General features: G+C 33.6%; 20 non-coding genes across 20 annotated transcripts; all 20 read left to right on the forward strand.

Annotated features, from left to right (window-relative positions):
* The first annotated feature begins 1434 nt into the window (after positions 1-1434).
* Positions 1435-1516, forward strand: TRNAL-AAG (transfer RNA leucine (anticodon AAG)). Its single transcript has one exon. It is a non-coding gene; the product is annotated as a tRNA-Leu (tRNA).
* Positions 1517-1760: 244 nt separating this feature from the next.
* On the forward strand, positions 1761-1842 carry TRNAL-UAG (transfer RNA leucine (anticodon UAG)). Its single transcript has one exon. It is a non-coding gene; the product is annotated as a tRNA-Leu (tRNA).
* Positions 1843-2486: 644 nt separating this feature from the next.
* TRNAL-AAG (transfer RNA leucine (anticodon AAG)) lies at positions 2487-2568 on the forward strand. Its single transcript has one exon. It is a non-coding gene; the product is annotated as a tRNA-Leu (tRNA).
* A 262-nt stretch (positions 2569-2830) lies between these two features.
* Positions 2831-2912, forward strand: TRNAL-UAG (transfer RNA leucine (anticodon UAG)). Its single transcript has one exon. It is a non-coding gene; the product is annotated as a tRNA-Leu (tRNA).
* A 1700-nt stretch (positions 2913-4612) lies between these two features.
* Positions 4613-4694, forward strand: TRNAL-AAG (transfer RNA leucine (anticodon AAG)). The gene has a single exon. It is a non-coding gene; the product is annotated as a tRNA-Leu (tRNA).
* Positions 4695-4938: 244 nt separating this feature from the next.
* TRNAL-UAG (transfer RNA leucine (anticodon UAG)) lies at positions 4939-5020 on the forward strand. Its single transcript has one exon. It is a non-coding gene; the product is annotated as a tRNA-Leu (tRNA).
* A 644-nt stretch (positions 5021-5664) lies between these two features.
* TRNAL-AAG (transfer RNA leucine (anticodon AAG)) lies at positions 5665-5746 on the forward strand. Its single transcript has one exon. It is a non-coding gene; the product is annotated as a tRNA-Leu (tRNA).
* Positions 5747-6008: 262 nt separating this feature from the next.
* On the forward strand, positions 6009-6090 carry TRNAL-UAG (transfer RNA leucine (anticodon UAG)). The gene has a single exon. It is a non-coding gene; the product is annotated as a tRNA-Leu (tRNA).
* Positions 6091-7790: 1700 nt separating this feature from the next.
* On the forward strand, positions 7791-7872 carry TRNAL-AAG (transfer RNA leucine (anticodon AAG)). Its single transcript has one exon. It is a non-coding gene; the product is annotated as a tRNA-Leu (tRNA).
* A 262-nt stretch (positions 7873-8134) lies between these two features.
* On the forward strand, positions 8135-8216 carry TRNAL-UAG (transfer RNA leucine (anticodon UAG)). Its single transcript has one exon. It is a non-coding gene; the product is annotated as a tRNA-Leu (tRNA).
* Positions 8217-9915: 1699 nt separating this feature from the next.
* On the forward strand, positions 9916-9997 carry TRNAL-AAG (transfer RNA leucine (anticodon AAG)). The gene has a single exon. It is a non-coding gene; the product is annotated as a tRNA-Leu (tRNA).
* Positions 9998-10241: 244 nt separating this feature from the next.
* On the forward strand, positions 10242-10323 carry TRNAL-UAG (transfer RNA leucine (anticodon UAG)). Its single transcript has one exon. It is a non-coding gene; the product is annotated as a tRNA-Leu (tRNA).
* A 1702-nt stretch (positions 10324-12025) lies between these two features.
* On the forward strand, positions 12026-12107 carry TRNAL-AAG (transfer RNA leucine (anticodon AAG)). The gene has a single exon. It is a non-coding gene; the product is annotated as a tRNA-Leu (tRNA).
* A 244-nt stretch (positions 12108-12351) lies between these two features.
* On the forward strand, positions 12352-12433 carry TRNAL-UAG (transfer RNA leucine (anticodon UAG)). The gene has a single exon. It is a non-coding gene; the product is annotated as a tRNA-Leu (tRNA).
* A 1701-nt stretch (positions 12434-14134) lies between these two features.
* TRNAL-AAG (transfer RNA leucine (anticodon AAG)) lies at positions 14135-14216 on the forward strand. Its single transcript has one exon. It is a non-coding gene; the product is annotated as a tRNA-Leu (tRNA).
* Positions 14217-14478: 262 nt separating this feature from the next.
* On the forward strand, positions 14479-14560 carry TRNAL-UAG (transfer RNA leucine (anticodon UAG)). Its single transcript has one exon. It is a non-coding gene; the product is annotated as a tRNA-Leu (tRNA).
* Positions 14561-16262: 1702 nt separating this feature from the next.
* Positions 16263-16344, forward strand: TRNAL-AAG (transfer RNA leucine (anticodon AAG)). Its single transcript has one exon. It is a non-coding gene; the product is annotated as a tRNA-Leu (tRNA).
* Positions 16345-16606: 262 nt separating this feature from the next.
* On the forward strand, positions 16607-16688 carry TRNAL-UAG (transfer RNA leucine (anticodon UAG)). The gene has a single exon. It is a non-coding gene; the product is annotated as a tRNA-Leu (tRNA).
* A 1704-nt stretch (positions 16689-18392) lies between these two features.
* TRNAL-AAG (transfer RNA leucine (anticodon AAG)) lies at positions 18393-18474 on the forward strand. The gene has a single exon. It is a non-coding gene; the product is annotated as a tRNA-Leu (tRNA).
* Positions 18475-18736: 262 nt separating this feature from the next.
* TRNAL-UAG (transfer RNA leucine (anticodon UAG)) lies at positions 18737-18818 on the forward strand. Its single transcript has one exon. It is a non-coding gene; the product is annotated as a tRNA-Leu (tRNA).
* The last annotated feature ends 73 nt before the right edge of the window (positions 18819-18891 follow it).

Consider the following 18891-nt stretch of genomic DNA (forward strand, 5'->3'; position numbering starts at 1 on the left):
AATGAATAATAAAAAAATCCTTTCTCATTAATATTTTATGTCAATTGATGTACTTTTTTAACCTTCCAAAACATTTTGTACATAACTTAAACACTTTTGGTATGACACTTCTTTTTAAGAATTTATTTAAAACAAAAAAAAATGTTTGTACTGTAATCTGTGCTATATGGCCCAGATCTGTGAGCTAAGAGTGTTCATTTGGTACCATGGCCGAGCGGTCTAAGGCCACTAAGCTGCTAAAATAAAATATTGGTAGGTTAAAAAGTTCATCATCTGCCCTAGATTTTTAAAACAGTTTATCATAATTTCAAGAGTCTTCTCAAAATGTAAAAATAATATGTAAAATTATAAACTATGAGCTATGGAGTCAAGGTAGAAATGTGGCTGAGCGGTCTAAGATGCTGCATTAAGGCTCCAGTCTGTTTGGAGGCATGGGTTCAAATTCCACTGCTGTCATAATTATTTTCAAGATAAAACGACTGTCATTGATGTCAAAGTGTTTTTCTCCACGAAACAGCAAGTCAATAATAAAAAATCCTTTCTAATTAATATTGTCTGCTAATTTTGTACCTTTTTAAAATTTTTGTATTTTAAACACTTTTAACATGACACTTCTTTTCAAGTATTGATTTATAACTACACAATTTTTTCTTGTAATCTTAACTATATGATCCAGAACTCTGAGCTTTGAGTCAAAAGTATCCATGGGGTAGCAAGGGTGAGTGGTCTAAGGCACTGGATTTAGGTTCCAGTCTCTCTGGAGGCGTGGGTCTGAATTCCACTGCTTCCATAATGATTTTACTATGAAAATGTCAGTCAGTGATGGCAATGTGTTTTTCTCCACTAATAAGAAAATTAATAATAATAAAGTCCTTTCTCCTCAACATCTGATCAATATGATCCAGATGCATTAGCTAAAAATCAGCAGTGTCTAAGGTGCTGGATTAAAGTTCCAGATTCTTTGGAGGAATTGGTTCAAAACCTACTGCCGCCATAATTATTTTCCCTGAGAAAAAATAAGTAATTGATGTCAAAGTGTTTTTTCTCTACTAAACAGCAAATGAATAATAAAAATATCCTTTCTCATTGATATTTTATGTCAATTTATGTACTTTTTTAACCTTCCAAAACGTTTTGTACATAATTTAAACACTTTTTGCATTACACTTCTTTTTAAATATTGATTTAAAAAAATGTTTTTTACTGTAACCTGAGCTATATGACCCAGATCTGTGAGCTAAGAGTGTCCATGTGGTACCATGGCCGAGCGGTCTAAGGCCACTAAGTTGCTAAAGTAAAATATTGGAAGGTTGAAAAGTTCATCATCTGTCCTAGATTTTAAAACAGTTTATCACAATTTCAAGAGTCTTCTCAAACTTTAAAAATAATATGTAAAATAATAAACTATGACCTTTGGAGCCAAAATAGATATGTGGTAGCATGGCCGAGCGGTCTAAGGCGCTGGATTAAGGCTCCAGTCTCTTTGGAGGTGTGGGTTCAAATCCCACTGCTGCCATAATTATTTTCAAGAGAAAATGACATTTATTGATATCAAACAGCAAATCAATAATAAAAAATCCTTACTCATTAATATTGTCTACTAATTTTGTACCTTTTTTATGCTTCCTTAACTTTTTGTATTTTAAATACTTGTAACATGACACTTCTTTTCAAGTATTGATTTAAAACAACACATTTTTTCCCTGTAATCTCAACTGTATGATCCAGAACTGTGAGCATTCGGTCAAACAGGTCCATGTGGTAGCATGGCCGAGCGGTCTAAGGCGCTGGATTTAGGCTCCAGTCTCTCTGGAGGCGTGGGTTCAAATCCCACTGCTGCCATAATGATTTTACTATGAAAATGTCAGTCAGTGATGGCAATGTGTTTTTCTCCACTAATAAGAAAATCAATAATAATAAAGTCCTTTCTCCTCAACATCTGATCAATATGATCCAGATGCATTAGCTAAAAATCAGCAGTGTCTAAGGTGCTGGATTAAAGTTCCAGATTCTTTGGAGGAATTGGTTCAAAACCTACTGCCGCCATAATTATTTTCCCTGAGAAAAAATAAGTAATTGATGTCAAAGTGTTTTTTCTCTACTAAACAGCAAATGAATAATAAAAATATCCTTTCTCATTGATATTTTATGTCAATTTATGTACTTTTTTTAACCTTCCAAAACATTTTGTACATAATTTAAACACTTTTTGCATTACACTTCTTTTTAAATATTGATTTAAAAAAATGTTTTTACTGTAACCTGAGCTACATGACCCAGATCTGTGAGCTAAGAGTGTCCATGTGGTACCATGGCCAAGCGGACTAAGGCCACTAAGTTGCTAAAGTAAAATATTGGAAGGTTGAAAAGTTCATCATCTGTCCTAGATTTTAAAACAGTTTATCACAATTTCAAGAGTGTTCTCAAACTTTAAAAATAATATGTAAAATAATAAACTATGACCTTTGGAGCCAAAATAGATATGTGGTAGCATGGCCGAGCGGTCTAAGGCGCTGGATTAAGGCTCCAGTCTCTTTGGAGGCGTGGGTTCAAATCCCACTGCTGCCATAATTATTTTCAAGAGAAAATGACATTTATTGATGTCAAACTGTTTTACTCTACTAAACAGCAAATCAATAATAAAAAATCCTTACTCATTAATATTGTCTACTAATTTTGTACCTTTTTTATGCTTCCTTAACTTTTTGTATTTTAAATACTTGTAACATGACACTTCTTTTCAAGTATTGATTTAAAACAACACATTTTTTCCCTGTAATCTCAACTGTATGATCCAGAACTGTGAGCATTCGGTCAAACAGGTCCATGTGGTAGCATGGCCGAGCGGTCTAAGGCGCTGGATTTAGGCTTCAGTCTCTCTGGAGGCGTGGGTTCAAATCCCACTGCTGCCATAATGATTTTACTATGAAAACATCAGTCAGTGATGACAAAATGTTTTTCTCCACTAATAAGAAAAACAATAATAATAAAGACTTTTCTCCTCAATAGCTGATTGATATGATCCAGATGCATGAGCTAAAAATCAGCAGTGTCTAAGGTGCTGGATTAAGGTTCCAGTTTCTTTGGAGGCTTTGGATCAAAACCTACTGCCGCCATAATTATTTTTCCTAAGAAAAAATAAGTCATTGATGTCAAAGTGTTTTTCTTTACTAAACAGCAAATGAATAATAAAAAAATCCTTTCTCATTAATATTTTATGTCAATTGATGTACTTTTTTAACCTTCCAAAACATTTTGTACATAACTTAAACACTTTTGGTATGACACTTCTTTTTAAGAATTTATTTAAAACAAAAAAAAATGTTTGTACTGTAATCTGTGCTATATGGCCCAGATCTGTGAGCTAAGAGTGTTCATTTGGTACCATGGCCGAGCGGTCTAAGGCCACTAAGCTGCTAAAATAAAATATTGGTAGGTTAAAAAGTTCATCATCTGCCCTAGATTTTAAAACAGTTTATCATAATTTCAAGAGTCTTCTCAAAATGTAAAAATAATATGTAAAATTATAAACTATGAGCTATGGAGTCAAGGTAGAAATGTGGCTGAGCGGTCTAAGATGCTGCATTAAGGCTCCAGTCTGTTTGGAGGCATGGGTTCAAATTCCACTGCTGTCATAATTATTTTCAAGATAAAACGACTGTCATTGATGTCAAAGTGTTTTTCTCCACTAAACAGCAAGTCAATAATAAAAAATCCTTTCTAATTAATATTGTCTGCTAATTTATTACCTTTTTTAAATTTTTGTATTTTAAACACTTTTAACATGACACTTCTTTTCAAGTATTGATTTATAACTACACAATTTTTTCTTGTAATCTTAACTATATGATCCATAACTCTGAGCTTTGAGTCAAAAGTATCCATGGGGTAGCAAGGGGGAGTGGTCTAAGGCACTGGATTTAGGTTCCAGTCTCTCTGGAGGCGTGGGTCTGAATCCCACTGCTTCCATAATGATTTTACTATGAAAATGTCAGTCAGTGATGGCAATGTGTTTTTCTCCACTAATAAGAAAATCAATAATAATAAAGTCCTTTCTCCTCAACATCTGATCAATATGATCCAGATGCAATAGCTAAAAATCAGCAGTGTCTAAGGTGCTGGATTAAAGTTCCAGATTCTTTGGAGGAATTGGTTCAAAACCTACTGCCGCCATAATTATTTTCCCTGAGAAAAAATAAGTAATTGATGTCAAAGTGTTTTTTCTCTACTAAACAGCAAATGAATAATAAAACTATCCTTTCTCATTGATATTTTATGTCAATTTATGTACTTTTTTAACCTTCCAAAACGTTTTGTACATAATTTAAACACTTTTTGCATTACACTTCTTTTTAAATATTGATTTAAAAAAATGTTTTTACTGTAACCTGAGCTACATGACCCAGATCTGTGAGCTAAGAGTGTCCATGTGGTACCATGGCCGAGCGGACTAAGGCCACTAAGTTGCTAAAGTAAAATATTGGAAGGTTGAAAAGTTCATCATCTGTCCTAGATTTTAAAACAGTTTATCACAATTTCAAGAGTGTTCTCAAACTTTAAAAATAATATGTAAAATAATAAACTATGACCTTTGGAGCCAAAATAGATATGTGGTAGCATGGCCGAGCGGTCTAAGGCGCTGGATTAAGGCTCCAGTCTCTTTGGAGGCGTGGGTTCAAATCCCACTGCTGCCATAATTATTTTCAAGAGAAAATGACATTTATTGATATCAAACAGCAAATCAATAATAAAAAACCCTTACTCATTAATATTGTCTACTAATTTTGTACCTTTTTTATGCTTCCTTAACTTTTTGTATTTTAAATACTTGTAACATGACACTTCTTTTCAAGTATTGATTTAAAACAACACATTTTGTCACTGTAATCTCAACTGTATGATCCAGAACTGTGAGCATTCGGTCAAACAGGTCCATGTGGTAGCATGGCCGAGCGGTCTAAGGTGCTGGATTTAGGCTCCAGTCTCTCTGGAGGCGTGGGTTCAAATCCCACTGCTGCCATAATGATTTTACTATGAAAATGTCAGTCAGTGATGGCAATGTGTTTTTCTCCACTAATAAGAAAATCAATAATAATAAAGTCCTTTCTCCTCAACATCTGATCAATATGATCCAGATGCATTATCTAAAAATCAGCAGTGTCTAAGGTGCTGGATTAAAGTTCCAGATTCTTTGGAGGAATTGGTTCAAAACCTACTGCCGCCATAATTATTTTCCCTGAGAAAAAATAAGTAATTGATGTCAAAGTGTTTTTTCTCTACTAAACAGCAAATGAATAATAAAAATATCCTTTCTCATTGATATTTTATGTCAATTTATGTACTTTTTTTAACCTTCCAAAACATTTTGTACATAATTTAAACACTTTTTGCATTACACTTCTTTTTAAATATTGATTTAAAAAAATGTTTTTACTGTAACCTGAGCTACATGACCCAGATCTGTGAGCTAAGAGTGTCCATGTGGTACCATGGCCGAGCGGACTAAGGCCACTAAGTTGCTAAAGTAAAATATTGGAAGGTTGAAAAGTTCATCATCTGTCCTAGATTTTAAAACAGTTTATCACAATTTCAAGAGTGTTCTCAAACTTTAAAAATAATATGTAAAATAATAAACTATGACCTTTGGAGCCAAAATAGATATGTGGTAGCATGGCCGAGCGGTCTAAGGCGCTGGATTAAGGCTCCAGTCTCTTTGGAGGCGTGGGTTCAAATCCCACTGCTGCCATAATTATTTTCAAGAGAAAATGACATTTATTGATGTCAAACTGTTTTACTCTACTAAACAGCAAATCAATAATAAAAAATCCTTACTCATTAATATTGTCTACTATTTTTGTACCTTTTTTATGCTTCCTTAACTTTTTGTATTTTAAATACTTGTAACATGACACTTCTTTTCAAGTATTGATTTAAAACAACACATTTTTTCCCTGTAATCTCAACTGTATGATCCAGAACTGTGAGCATTCGGTCAAACAGGTCCATGTGGTAGCATGGCCGAGCGGTCTAAGGCGCTGGATTTAGGCTCCAGTCTCTCTGGAGGCGTGGGTTCAAATCCCACTGCTGCCATAATGATTTTACTATGAAAACATCAGTCAGTGATGACAAAATGTTTTTCTCCACTAATAAGAAAAACAATAATAATAAAGACTTTTCTCCTCAATAGCTGATTGATATGATCCAGATGCATGAGCTAAAAATCAGCAGTGTCTAAGGTGCTGGATTAAGGTTCCAGTTTCTTTGGAGGCTTTGGATCAAAACCTACTGCCGCCATAATTATTTTTCCTAAGAAAAAATAAGTCATTGATGTCAAAGTGTTTTTCTTTACTAAACAGCAAATGAATAATAAAAAAATCCTTTCTCATTAATATTTTATGTCAATTGATGTACTTTTTTAACCTTCCAAAACATTTTGTACATAACTTAAACACTTTTGGTATGACACTTCTTTTTAAGAATTTATTTAAAACAAAAAAAAATGTTTGTACTGTAATCTGTGCTATATGGCCCAGATCTGTGAGCTAAGAGTGTTCATTTGGTACCATGGCCGAGCGGTCTAAGGCCACTAAGCTGCTAAAATAAAATATTGGTAGGTTAAAAAGTTCATCATCTGCCCTAGATTTTAAAACAGTTTATCATAATTTCAAGAGTCTTCTCAAAATGTAAAAATAGTATGTAAAATTATAAACTATGAGCTATGGAGTCAAGGTAGAAATGTGGCTGAGCGGTCTAAGATGCTGCATTAAGGCTCCAGTCTGTTTGGAGGCATGGGTTCAAATTCCACTGCTGTCATAATTATTTTCAAGATAAAACGACTGTCATTGATGTCAAAGTGTTTTTCTCCACTAAACAGCAAGTCAATAATAAAAAATCCTTTCTAATTAATATTGTCTGCTAATTTATTACCTTTTTTACATTTTTGTATTTTAAACACTTTTAACATGACACTTCTTTTCAAGTATTGATTTATAACTACACAATTTTTTCTTGTAATCTTAACTATATGATCCATAACTCTGAGCTTTGAGTCAAAAGTATCCATGGGGTAGCAAGGGCGAGTGGTCTAAGGCACTGGATTTAGGTTCCAGTCTCTCTGGAGGCGTGGGTCTGAATCCCACTGCTTCCATAATGATTTTACTATGAAAATGTCAGTCAGTGATGGCAATGTGTTTTTCTCCACTAATAAGAAAATCAATAATAATAAAGTCCTTTCTCCTCAACATCTGATCAATATGATCCAGATGCATTAGCTAAAAATCAGCAGTGTCTAAGGTGCTGGATTAAAGTTCCAGATTCTTTGGAGGAATTGGTTCAAAACCTACTGCCGCCATAATTATTTTCCCTGAGAAAAAATAAGTAATTGATGTCAAAGTGTTTTTTCTCTACTAAACAGCAAATGAATAATAAAACTATCCTTTCTCATTGATATTTTATGTCAATTTATGTACTTTTTTAACCTTCCAAAACGTTTTGTACATAATTTAAACACTTTTTGCATTACACTTCTTTTTAAATATTGATTTAAAAAAATGTTTTTACTGTAACCTGAGCTATATGACCCAGATCTGTGAGCTAAGAGTGTCCATGTGGTACCATGGCCGAGCGGTCTAAGGCCACTAAGTTGCTAAAGTAAAATATTGGAAGGTTGAAAAGTTCATCATCTGTCCTAGATTTTAAAACAGTTTATCACAATTTCAAGAGTCTTCTCAAACTTTAAAAATAATATGTTAAATAATAAACTATGACCTTTGGAGCCAAAATAGATATGTGGTAGCATGGCCGAGCGGTCAAAGGCGCTGGATTAAGGCTCCAGTCTCTTTGGAGGCGTGGGTTCAAATCCCACTGCTGCCATAATTCTTTTCAAGAGAAAATGACATTTATTGATGTCAAACTGTTTTACTCTACTAAACAGCAAATCAATAATAAAAAATCCTTACTCATTAATATTGTCTACTAATTTTGTACCTTTTTTATGCTTCCTTAACTTTTTGTATTTTAAATACTTGTAACATGACACTTCTTTTCAAGTATTGATTTAAAATAACACATTTTTTCCCTGTAATCTCAACTGTATGATCCAGAACTGTGAGCATTCGGTCAAACAGGTCCATGTGGTAGCATGGCCGAGTGGTCTAAGGCGCTGGATTTAGGCTCCAGTCTCTCTGGAGGCGTGGGTTCAAATCCCACTGCTGCCATAATGATTTTACTATGAAAACATCAGTCAGTGATGACAAAATGTTTTTCTCCACTAATAAGAAAAACAATAATAATAAAGACTTTTCTCCTCAATAGCTGATTGATATGATCCAGATGCATGAGCTAAAAATCAGCAGTGTCTAAGGTGCTGGATTAAGGTTCCAGTTTCTTTGGAGGCTTTGGATCAAAACCTACTGCCGCCATAATTATTTTTCCTAAGAAAAAATAAGTCATTGATGTCAGTGTTTTTCTTTACTAAACAGCAAATGAATAATAAAAAAATCCTTTCTCATTAATATTTTATGTCAATTGATGTACTTTTTTAACCTTCCAAAACATTTTGTACATAACTTAAACACTTTTGGTATGACACTTCTTTTTAAGTATTTATTTAAAACAAAAAAAAATGTTTGTACTGTAATCTGTGCTATATGGCCCAGATCTGTGAGCTAAGAGTGTTCATTTGGTACCATGGCCGAGCGGTCTAAGGCCACTAAGCTGCTAAAATAAAATATTGGTAGGTTAAAAAGTTCATCATCTGCCCTAGATTTTAAAACAGTTTATCATAATTTCAAGAGTCTTCTCAAAATGTAAAAATAATATGTAAAATTATAAACTATGAGCTGTGGGGTCAAGGTAGAAATGTGGCTGAGCGGTCTAAGATGCTGCATTAAGGCTCCAGTCTGTTTGGAGGCATGGGTTCAAATTCCACTGCTGTCATAATTATTTTCAAGATAAAACGACTGTCATTGATGTCAAAGTGTTTTTCTCCACTAAACAGCAAGTCAATAATAAAAAATCCTTTCTAATTAATATTGTCTGCTAATTTTGTACCTTTTTAAAATTTTTGTATTTTAAACACTTTTAACATGACACTTCTTTTCAAGTATTGATTTATAACTACACAATTTTTTCTTGTAATCTTAACTATATGATCCAGAACTCTGAGCTTTGAGTCAAAAGTATCCATGGGGTAGCAAGGGCGAGTGGTCTAAGGCACTGGATTTAGGTTCCAGTCTCTCTGGAGGCGTGGGTCTGAATTCCACTGCTTCCATAATGATTTTACTATGAAAATGTCAGTCAGTGATGGCAATGTGTTTTTCTCCACTAATAAGAAAATTAATAATAATACAGTCCTTTCTCCTCAACATCTGATCAATATGATCCAGATGCATTAGCTAAAAATCAGCAGTGTCTAAGGTGCTGGAATAAAGTTCCAGATTCTTTGGAGGAATTGGTTCAAAACCTACTGCCGCCATAATTATTTTCCCTGAGAAAAAATAAGTAATTGATGTCAAAGTGTTTTTTCTCTATTAAACAGCAAATGAATAATAAAAATATCCTTTCTCATTGATATTTTATGTCAATTTATGTACTTTTTTAACCTTCCAAAACGTTTTGTACATAATTTAAACACTTTTTGCATTACACTTCTTTTTAAATATTGATTTAAAAAAATGTTTTTTACTGTAACCTGAGCTATATGACCCAGATCTGTGAGCTAAGAGTGTCCATGTGGTACCATGGCCGAGCGGTCTAAGGCCACTAAGTTGCTAAAGTAAAATATTGGAAGGTTGAAAAGTTCATCATCTGTCCTAGATTTTAAAACAGTTTATCACAATTTCAAGAGTCTTCTCAAACTTTAAAAATAATATGTAAAATAATAAACTATGACCTTTGGAGCCAAAATAGATATGTGGTAGCATGGCCGAGCGGTCTAAGGCGCTGGATTAAGGCTCCAGTCTCTTTGGAGGCGTGGGTTCAAATCCCACTGCTGCCATAATTATTTTCAAGAGAAAATGACATTTATTGATATCAAACAGCAAATCAATAATAAAAAATCCTTACTCATTAATATTGTCTACTAATTTTGTACCTTTTTTATGCTTCCTTAACTTTTTGTATTTTAAATACTTGTAACATGACACTTCTTTTCAAGTATTGATTTAAAACAACACATTTTTTCCCTGTAATCTCAACTGTATGATCTAGAACTGTGAGCATTCGGTCAAACAGGTCCATGTGGTAGCATGGCCGAGCGGTCTAAGGCGCTGGATTTAGGCTCCAGTCTCTCTGGAGGCGTGGGTTCAAATCCCACTGCTGCCATAATGATTTTACTATGAAAACATCAGTCAGTGATGACAAAATGTTTTTCTCCACTAATAAGAAAAACAATAATAATAAAGACTTTTCTCCTCAATAGCTGATTGATATGATCCAGATGCATGAGCTAAAAATCAGCAGTGTCTAAGGTGCTGGATTAAGGTTCCAGTTTCTTTGGAGGCTTTGGATCAAAACCTACTGCCGCCATAATTATTTTTCCTAAGAAAAAATAAGTCATTGATGTCAAAGTGTTTTTCTTTACTAAACAGCAAATGAATAATAAAAAAATCCTTTCTCATTAATATTTTATGTCAATTGATGTACTTTTTTAACCTTCCAAAACATTTTGTACATAACTTAAACACTTTTGGTATGACACTTCTTTTTAAGAATTTATTTAAAACAAAAAAAAAATGTTTGTACTGTAATCTGTGCTATATGGCCCAGATCTGTGAGCTAAGAGTGTTCATTTGGTACCATGGCCGAGCGGTCTAAGGCCACTAAGCTGCTAAAATAAAATATTGGTAGGTTAAAAAGTTCATCATCTGCCCTAGATTTTAAAACAGTTTATCATAATTTCAAGAGTCTTCTCAAAATGTAAAAATAATATGTAAAATTATAAACTATGAGCTATGGAGTCAAGGTAGAAATGTGGCTGAGCGGTCTAAGATGCTGCATTAAGGCTCCAGTCTGTTTGGAGGCATGGGTTCAAATTCCACTGCTGTCATAATTATTTTCAAGATAAAACGACTGTCATTGATGTCAAAGTGTTTTTCTCCACTAAACAGCAAGTCAATAATAAAAAATCCTTTCTAATTAATATTGTCTGCTAATTTATTACCTTTTTTAAATTTTTGTATTTTAAACACTTTTAACATGACACTTCTTTTCAAGTATTGATTTATAACTACACAATTTTTTCTTGTAATCTTAACTATATGATCCATAACTCTGAGCTTTGAGTCAAAAGTATCCATGGGGTAGCAAGGGCGAGTGGTCTAAGGCACTGGATTTAGGTTCCAGTCTCTCTGGAGGCGTGGATCTGAATCCCACTGCTTCCATAATGATTTTACTATGAAAATGTCAGTCAGTGATGGCAATGTGTTTTTCTCCACTAATAAGAAAATCAATAATAATAAAGTCCTTTCTCCTCAACATCTGATCAATATGATCCAGATGCATTAGCTAAAAATCAGCAGTGTCTAAGGTGCTGGATTAAAGTTCCAGATTCTTTGGAGGAATTGGTTCAAAACCTACTGCCGCCATAATTATTTTCCCTGAGAAAAAATAAGTAATTGATGTCAAAGTGTTTTTTCTCTACTAAACAGCAAATGAATAATAAAAATATCCTTTCTCATTGATATTTTATGTCAATTTATGTACTTTTTTAACCTTCCAAAACGTTTTGTACATAATTTAAACACTTTTTGCATTACACTTCTTTTTAAATATTGATTTAAAAAAATGTTTTTTACTGTAACCTGAGCTATATGACCCAGATCTGTGAGCTAAGAGTGTCCATGTGGTACCATGGCCGAGCGGTCTAAGGCCACTAAGTTGCTAAAGTAAAATATTGGAAGGTTGAAAAGTTCATCATCTGTCCTAGATTTTAAAACAGTTTATCACAATTTCAAGAGTCTTCTCAAACTTTAAAAATAATATGTAAAATAATAAACTATGACCTTTGGAGCCAAAATAGATATGTGGTAGCATGGCCGAGCGGTCTAAGGCGCTGGATTAAGGCTCCAGTCTCTTTGGAGGCGTGGGTTCAAATCCCACTGCTGCCATAATTATTTTCAAGAGAAAATGACATTTATTGATATCAAACAGCAAATCAATAATAAAAAATCCTTACTCATTAATATTGTCTACTAATTTTGTACCTTTTTTATGCTTCCTTAACTTTTTGTATTTTAAATACTTGTAACATGACACTTCTTTTCAAGTATTGATTTAAAACAACACATTTTTTCCCTGTAATCTCAACTGTATGATCTAGAACTGTGAGCATTCGGTCAAACAGGTCCATGTGGTAGCATGGCCGAGCGGTCTAAGGCGCTGGATTTAGGCTCCAGTCTCTCTGGAGGCGTGGGTTCAAATCCCACTGCTGCCATAATGATTTTACTATGAAAACATCAGTCAGTGATGACAAAATGTTTTTCTCCACTAATAAGAAAAACAATAATAATAAAGACTTTTCTCCTCAATAGCTGATTGATATGATCCAGATGCATGAGCTAAAAATCAGCAGTGTCTAAGGTGCTGGATTAAGGTTCCAGTTTCTTTGGAGGCTTTGGATCAAAACCTACTGCCGCCATAATTATTTTTCCTAAGAAAAAATAAGTCATTGATGTCAAAGTGTTTTTCTTTACTAAACAGCAAATGAATAATAAAAAAATCCTTTCTCATTAATATTTTATGTCAATTGATGTACTTTTTTAACCTTCCAAAACATTTTGTACATAACTTAAACACTTTTGGTATGACACTTCTTTTTAAGAATTTATTTAAAACAAAAAAAAAATGTTTGTACTGTAATCTGTGCTATATGGCCCAGATCTGTGAGCTAAGAGTGTTCATTTGGTACCATGGCCGAGCGGTCTAAGGCCACTAAGCTGCTAAAATAAAATATTGGTAGGTTAAAAAGTTCATCATCTGCCCTAGATTTTAAAACAGTTTATCATAATTTCAAGAGTCTTCTCAAAATGTAAAAATAATATGTAAAATTATAAACTATGAGCTATGGAGTCAAGGTAGAAATGTGGCTGAGCGGTCTAAGATGCTGCATTAAGGCTCCAGTCTGTTTGGAGGCATGGGTTCAAATTCCACTGCTGTCATAATTATTTTCAAGATAAAACGACTGTCATTGATGTCAAAGTGTTTTTCTCCACTAAACAGCAAGTCAATAATAAAAAATCCTTTCTAATTAATATTGTCTGCTAATTTATTACCTTTTTTAAATTTTTGTATTTTAAACACTTTTAACATGACACTTCTTTTCAAGTATTGATTTATAACTACACAATTTTTTCTTGTAATCTTAACTATATGATCCATAACTCTGAGCTTTGAGTCAAAAGTATCCATGGGGTAGCAAGGGCGAGTGGTCTAAGGCACTGGATTTAGGTTCCAGTCTCTCTGGAGGCGTGGATCTGAATCCCACTGCTTCCATAATGATTTTACTATGAAAATGTCAGTCAGTGATGGCAATGTGTTTTTCTCCACTAATAAGAAAATCAATAATAATAAAGTCCTTTCTCCTCAACATCTGATCAATATGATCCAGATGCATTAGCTAAAAATCAGCAGTGTCTAAGGTGCTGGATTAAAGTTCCAGATTCTTTGGAGGAATTGGTTCAAAACCTACTGCCGCCATAATTATTTTCCCTGAGAAAAAATAAGTAATTGATGTCAAAGTGTTTTTTCTCTACTAAACAGCAAATGAATAATAAAACTATCCTTTCTCATTGATATTTTATGTCAATTTATGTACTTTTTTAACCTTCCAAAACGTTTTGTACATAATTTAAACACTTTTTGCATTACACTTCTTTTTAAATATTGATTTAAAAAAATGTTTTTACTGTAACCTGAGCTATATGACCCAGATCTGTGAGCTAAGAGTGTCCATGTGGTACCATGGCCGAGCGGTCTAAGGCCACTAAGTTGCTAAAGTAAAATATTGGAAGGTTGAAAAGTTCATCATCTGTCCTAGATTTTAAAACAGTTTATCACAATTTCAAGAGTCTTCTCAAACTTTAAAAATAATATGTTAAATAATAAACTATGACCTTTGGAGCCAAAATAGATATGTGGTAGCATGGCCGAGCGGTCTAAGGCGCTGGATTAAGGCTCCAGTCTCTTTGGAGGCGTGGGTTCAAATCCCACTGCTGCCATAATTCTTTTCAAGAGAAAATGACATTTATTGATGTCAAACTGTTTTACTCTACTAAACAGCAAATCAATAATAAAAAATCCTTACTCATTAATATTGTCTACTAATTTTGTACCTTTTTTATGCTTCCTTAACTTTTTGTATTTTAAATACTTGTAACATGACACTTCTTTTCAAGTATTGATTTAAAATAACACATTTTTTCCCTGTAATCTCAACTGTATGATCCAGAACTGTGAGCATTCGGTCAAACAGGTCCATGTGGTAGCATGGCCGAGCGGTCTAAGGCGCTGGATTTAGGCTCCAGTCTCTCTGGAGGCGTTGGTTCAAATCCCACTGCTGCCATAATGATTTTACAATGAAAACATCAGTCAGTGATGACAAAATGTTTTTCTCCACTAATAAGAAAAACAATAATAATAAAGACTTTTCTCCTCAATAGCTGATTGATATGATCCAGATGCATGAGCTAAAAATCAGCAGTGTCTAAGGTGCTGGATTAAGGTTCCAGTTTCTTTGGAGGCTTTGGATCAAAACCTACTGCCGCCATAATTATTTTTCCTAAGAAAAAATAAGTCATTGATGTCAAAGTGTTTTTCTTTACTAAACAGCAAATGAATAATAAAAAAATCCTTTCTCATTAATATTTTATGTCAATTGATGTACTTTTTTAACCTTCCAAAACATTTTGTACATAACTTAAACACTTATGGTATGACACTTCTTTTTAAGTATTTATTTAAAACAAAAAAAAAATGTTTGTACTGTAATCTGTGCTATATGGCCCAGATCTGTGAGCTAAGAGTGTTCATTTGGTACCATGGCCGAGCGGTCTAAGGCCACTAAGCTGCTAAAATAAAATATTGGTAGGTTAAAAAGTTCATCATCTGCCCTAGATTTTAAAACAGTTTATCATAATTTCAAGAGTCTTCTCAAAATGTAAAAATAATATGTAAAATTATAAACTATGAGCTATGGAGTCAAGGTAGAAATGTGGCTGAGCGGTCTAAGATGCTGCATTAAGGCTCCAGTCTGTTTGGAGGCATGGGTTCAAATTCCACTGCTGTCATAATTATTTTCAAGATAAAACGACTGTCATTGATGTCAAAGTGTTTTTCTCCACTAAACAGCAAGTCAATAATAAAAAATCCTTTCTAATTAATATTGTCTGCTAATTTTGTACCTTTTTAAAATTTTTGTATTTTAAACACTTTTAACATGACACTTCTTTTCAAGTATTGATTTATAACTACACAATTTTTTCTTGTAATCTTAACTATATGATCCAGAACTCTGAGCTTTGAGTCAAAAGTATCCATGGGGTAGCAAGGGCGAGTGGTCTAAGGCACTGGATTTAGGTTCCAGTCTCTCTGGGGGCGTGGGTCTGAATTCCACTGCTTCCATAATGATTTTACTATGAAAATGTCAGTCAGTGATGGCAATGTGTTTTTCTCCACTAATAAGAAAATTAATAATAATACAGTCCTTTCTCCTCAACATCTGATCAATATGATCCAGATGCATTAGCTAAAAATCAGCAGTGTCTAAGGTGCTGGATTAAAGTTCCAGATTCTTTGGAGGAATTGGTTCAAAACCTACTGCCGCCATAATTATTTTCCCTGAGAAAAAATAAGTAATTGATGTCAAAGTGTTTTTTCTCTACTAAACAGCAAATGAATAATAAAAATATCCTTTCTCATTGATATTTTATGTCAATTTATGTACTTTTTTTAACCTTCCAAAACATTTTGTACATAATTTAAACACTTTTTGCATTACACTTCTTTTTAAATATTGATTTAAAAAAATGTTTTTACTGTAACCTGAGCTACATGACACAGATCTGTGAGCTAAGAGTGTCCATGTGGTACCATGGCCGAGCGGACTAAGGCCACTAAGTTGCTAAAGTAAAATATTGGAAGGTTGAAAAGTTCATCATCTGTCCTAGATTTTAAAACAGTTTATCACAATTTCAAGAGTCTTCTCAAACTTTAAAAATGATATGTAAAATAATAAACTATGACCTTTGGAGCCAAAATAGATATGTGGTAGCATGGCCGAGCGGTCTAAGGCGCTGGATTAAGGCTCCAGTCTCTTTGGAGGCGTGGGTTCAAATCCCACTGCTGCCATAATTATTTTCAAGAGAAAATGACATTTATTGATGTCAAACTGTTTTACTCTACTAAACAGCAAATCAATAATAAAAAATCCTTACTCATTAATATTGTCTACTAATTTTGTACCTTTTTTATGCTTCCTTAACTTTTTGTATTTTAAATACTTGTAACATGACACTTCTTTTCAAGTATTGATTTAAAACAACACATTTTTTCCCTGTAATCTCAACTGTATGATCCAGAACTGTGAGCATTCGGTCAAACAGGTCCATGTGGTAGCATGGCCGAGCGGTCTAAGGCGCTGGATTTAGGCTCCAGTCTCTCTGGAGGCGTGGGTTCAAATCCCACTGCTGCCATAATGATTTTACTATGAAAACATCAGTCAGTGATGACAAAATGTTTTTCTCCACTAATAAGAAAAACAATAATAATAAAGACTTTTCTCCTCAATAGCTGATTGATATGATCCAGATGCATGAGCTAAAAATCAGCAGTGTCTAAGGTGCTGGATTAAGGTTCCAGTTTCTTTGGAGGCTTTGGATCAAAACCTACTGCCGCCATAATTATTTTTCCTAAGAAAAAATAAGTCATTGATGTCAAAGTGTTTTTCTTTACTAAACAGCAAATGAATAATAAAAAAATCCTTTCTCATTAATATTTTATGTCAATTGATGTACTTTTTTAACCTTCCAAAACATTTTGTACATAACTTAAACACTTTTGGTATGACACTTCTTTTTAAGAATTTATTTAAAACAAAAAAAAAAAATGTTTGTACTGTAATCTGTGCTATATGGCCCAGATCTGTGAGCTAAGAGTGTTCATTTGGTACCATGGCCGAGCGGTCTAAGGCCACTAAGCTGCTAAAATAAAATATTGGTAGGTTAAAAAGTTCATCATCTGCCCTAGATTTTAAAACAGTTTATCATAATTTCAAGAGTCTTCTCAAAATGTAAAAATAATATGTAAAATTATAAACTATGAGCTATGGAGTCAAGGTAGAAATGTGGCTGAGCGGTCTAAGATGCTGCATTAAGGCTCCAGTCTGTTTGGAGGCATGGGTTCAAATTCCACTGCTGTCATAATTATTTTCAAGATAAAACGACTGTCATTGATGTCAAAGTGTTTTTCTCCACTAAACAGCAAGTCAATAATAAAAAATCCTTTCTAATTAATATTGTCTGCTAATTTTGTACCTTTTTAAAATTTTTGTATTTTAAACACTTTTAACATGACACTTCTTTTCAAGTATTGATTTATAACTACACAATTTTTTCTTGTAATCTTAACTATATGATCCAGAACTCTGAGCTTTGAGTCAAAAGTATCCATGGGGTAGCAAGGGTGAGTGGTCTAAGGCACTGGATTTAGGTTCCAGTCTCTCTGGAGGCGTGGGTCTGAATTCCACTGCTTCCATAATGATTTTACTATGAAAATGTCAGTCAGTGATGGCAATGTGTTTTTCTCCACTAATAAGAAAATTAATAATAATAAAGTCCTTTCTCCTCAACATCTGATCAATATGATCCAGATGCATTAGCTAAAAATCAGCAGTGTCTAAGGTGCTGGATTAAAGTTCCAGATTCTTTGGAGGAATTGGTTCAAAACCTACTGCCGCCATAATTATTTTCCCTGAGAAAAAATAAGTAATTGATGTCAAAGTGTTTTTTCTCTACTAAACAGCAAATGAATAATAAAAATATCCTTTCTCATTGATATTTTATGTCAATTTATGTACTTTTTTAACCTTCCAAAACGTTTTGTACATAATTTAAACACTTTTTGCATTACACTTCTTTTTAAATATTGATTTAAAAAAATGTTTTTTACTGTAACCTGAGCTATATGACCCAGATCTGTGAGCTAAGAGTGTCCATGTGGTACCATGGCCGAGCGGTCTAAGGCCACTAAGTTGCTAAAGTAAAATATTGGAAGGTTGAAAAGTTCATCATCTGTCCTAGATTTTAAAACAGTTTATCACAATTTCAAGAGTCTTCTCAAACTTTAAAAATAATATGTAAAATAATAAACTATGACCTTTGGAGCCAAAATAGATATGTGGTAGCATGGCCGAGCGGTCTAAGGCGCTGGATTAAGGCTCCAGTCTCTTTGGAGGCGTGGGTTCAAATCCCACTGCTGCCATAATTATTTTCAAGAGAAAATGACATTTATTGATGTCAAACTGTTTTACTCTACTAAACAGCAAATCAATAATAAAAAATCCTTACTCATTAATATTGTCTACTAATTTTGTACCTTTTTTATGCTTCCTTAACTTTTTGTATTTTAAATACTTGTAACATGACACTTCTTTTCAAGTATTGATTTAAAACAACACATTTTTTCCCTGTAATCTCAACTGTATGATCCAGAACTGTGAGCATTCGGTCAAACAGGTCCATGTGGTAGCATGGCCGAGCGGTCTAAGGCGCTGGATTTAGGCTCCAGTCTCTCTGGAGGCGTGGGTTCAAATCCCACTGCTGCCATAATGATTTTACTATGAAAACATCAGTCAGTGATGACAAAATGTTTTTCTCCACTAATAAGAAAAACAATAAT

Source organism: Pseudophryne corroboree, chromosome 3 (assembly GCF_028390025.1).
Source record: "Pseudophryne corroboree isolate aPseCor3 chromosome 3, aPseCor3.hap2, whole genome shotgun sequence".
In the NCBI taxonomy this organism is placed as follows: domain Eukaryota; kingdom Metazoa; phylum Chordata; class Amphibia; order Anura; family Myobatrachidae; genus Pseudophryne; species Pseudophryne corroboree.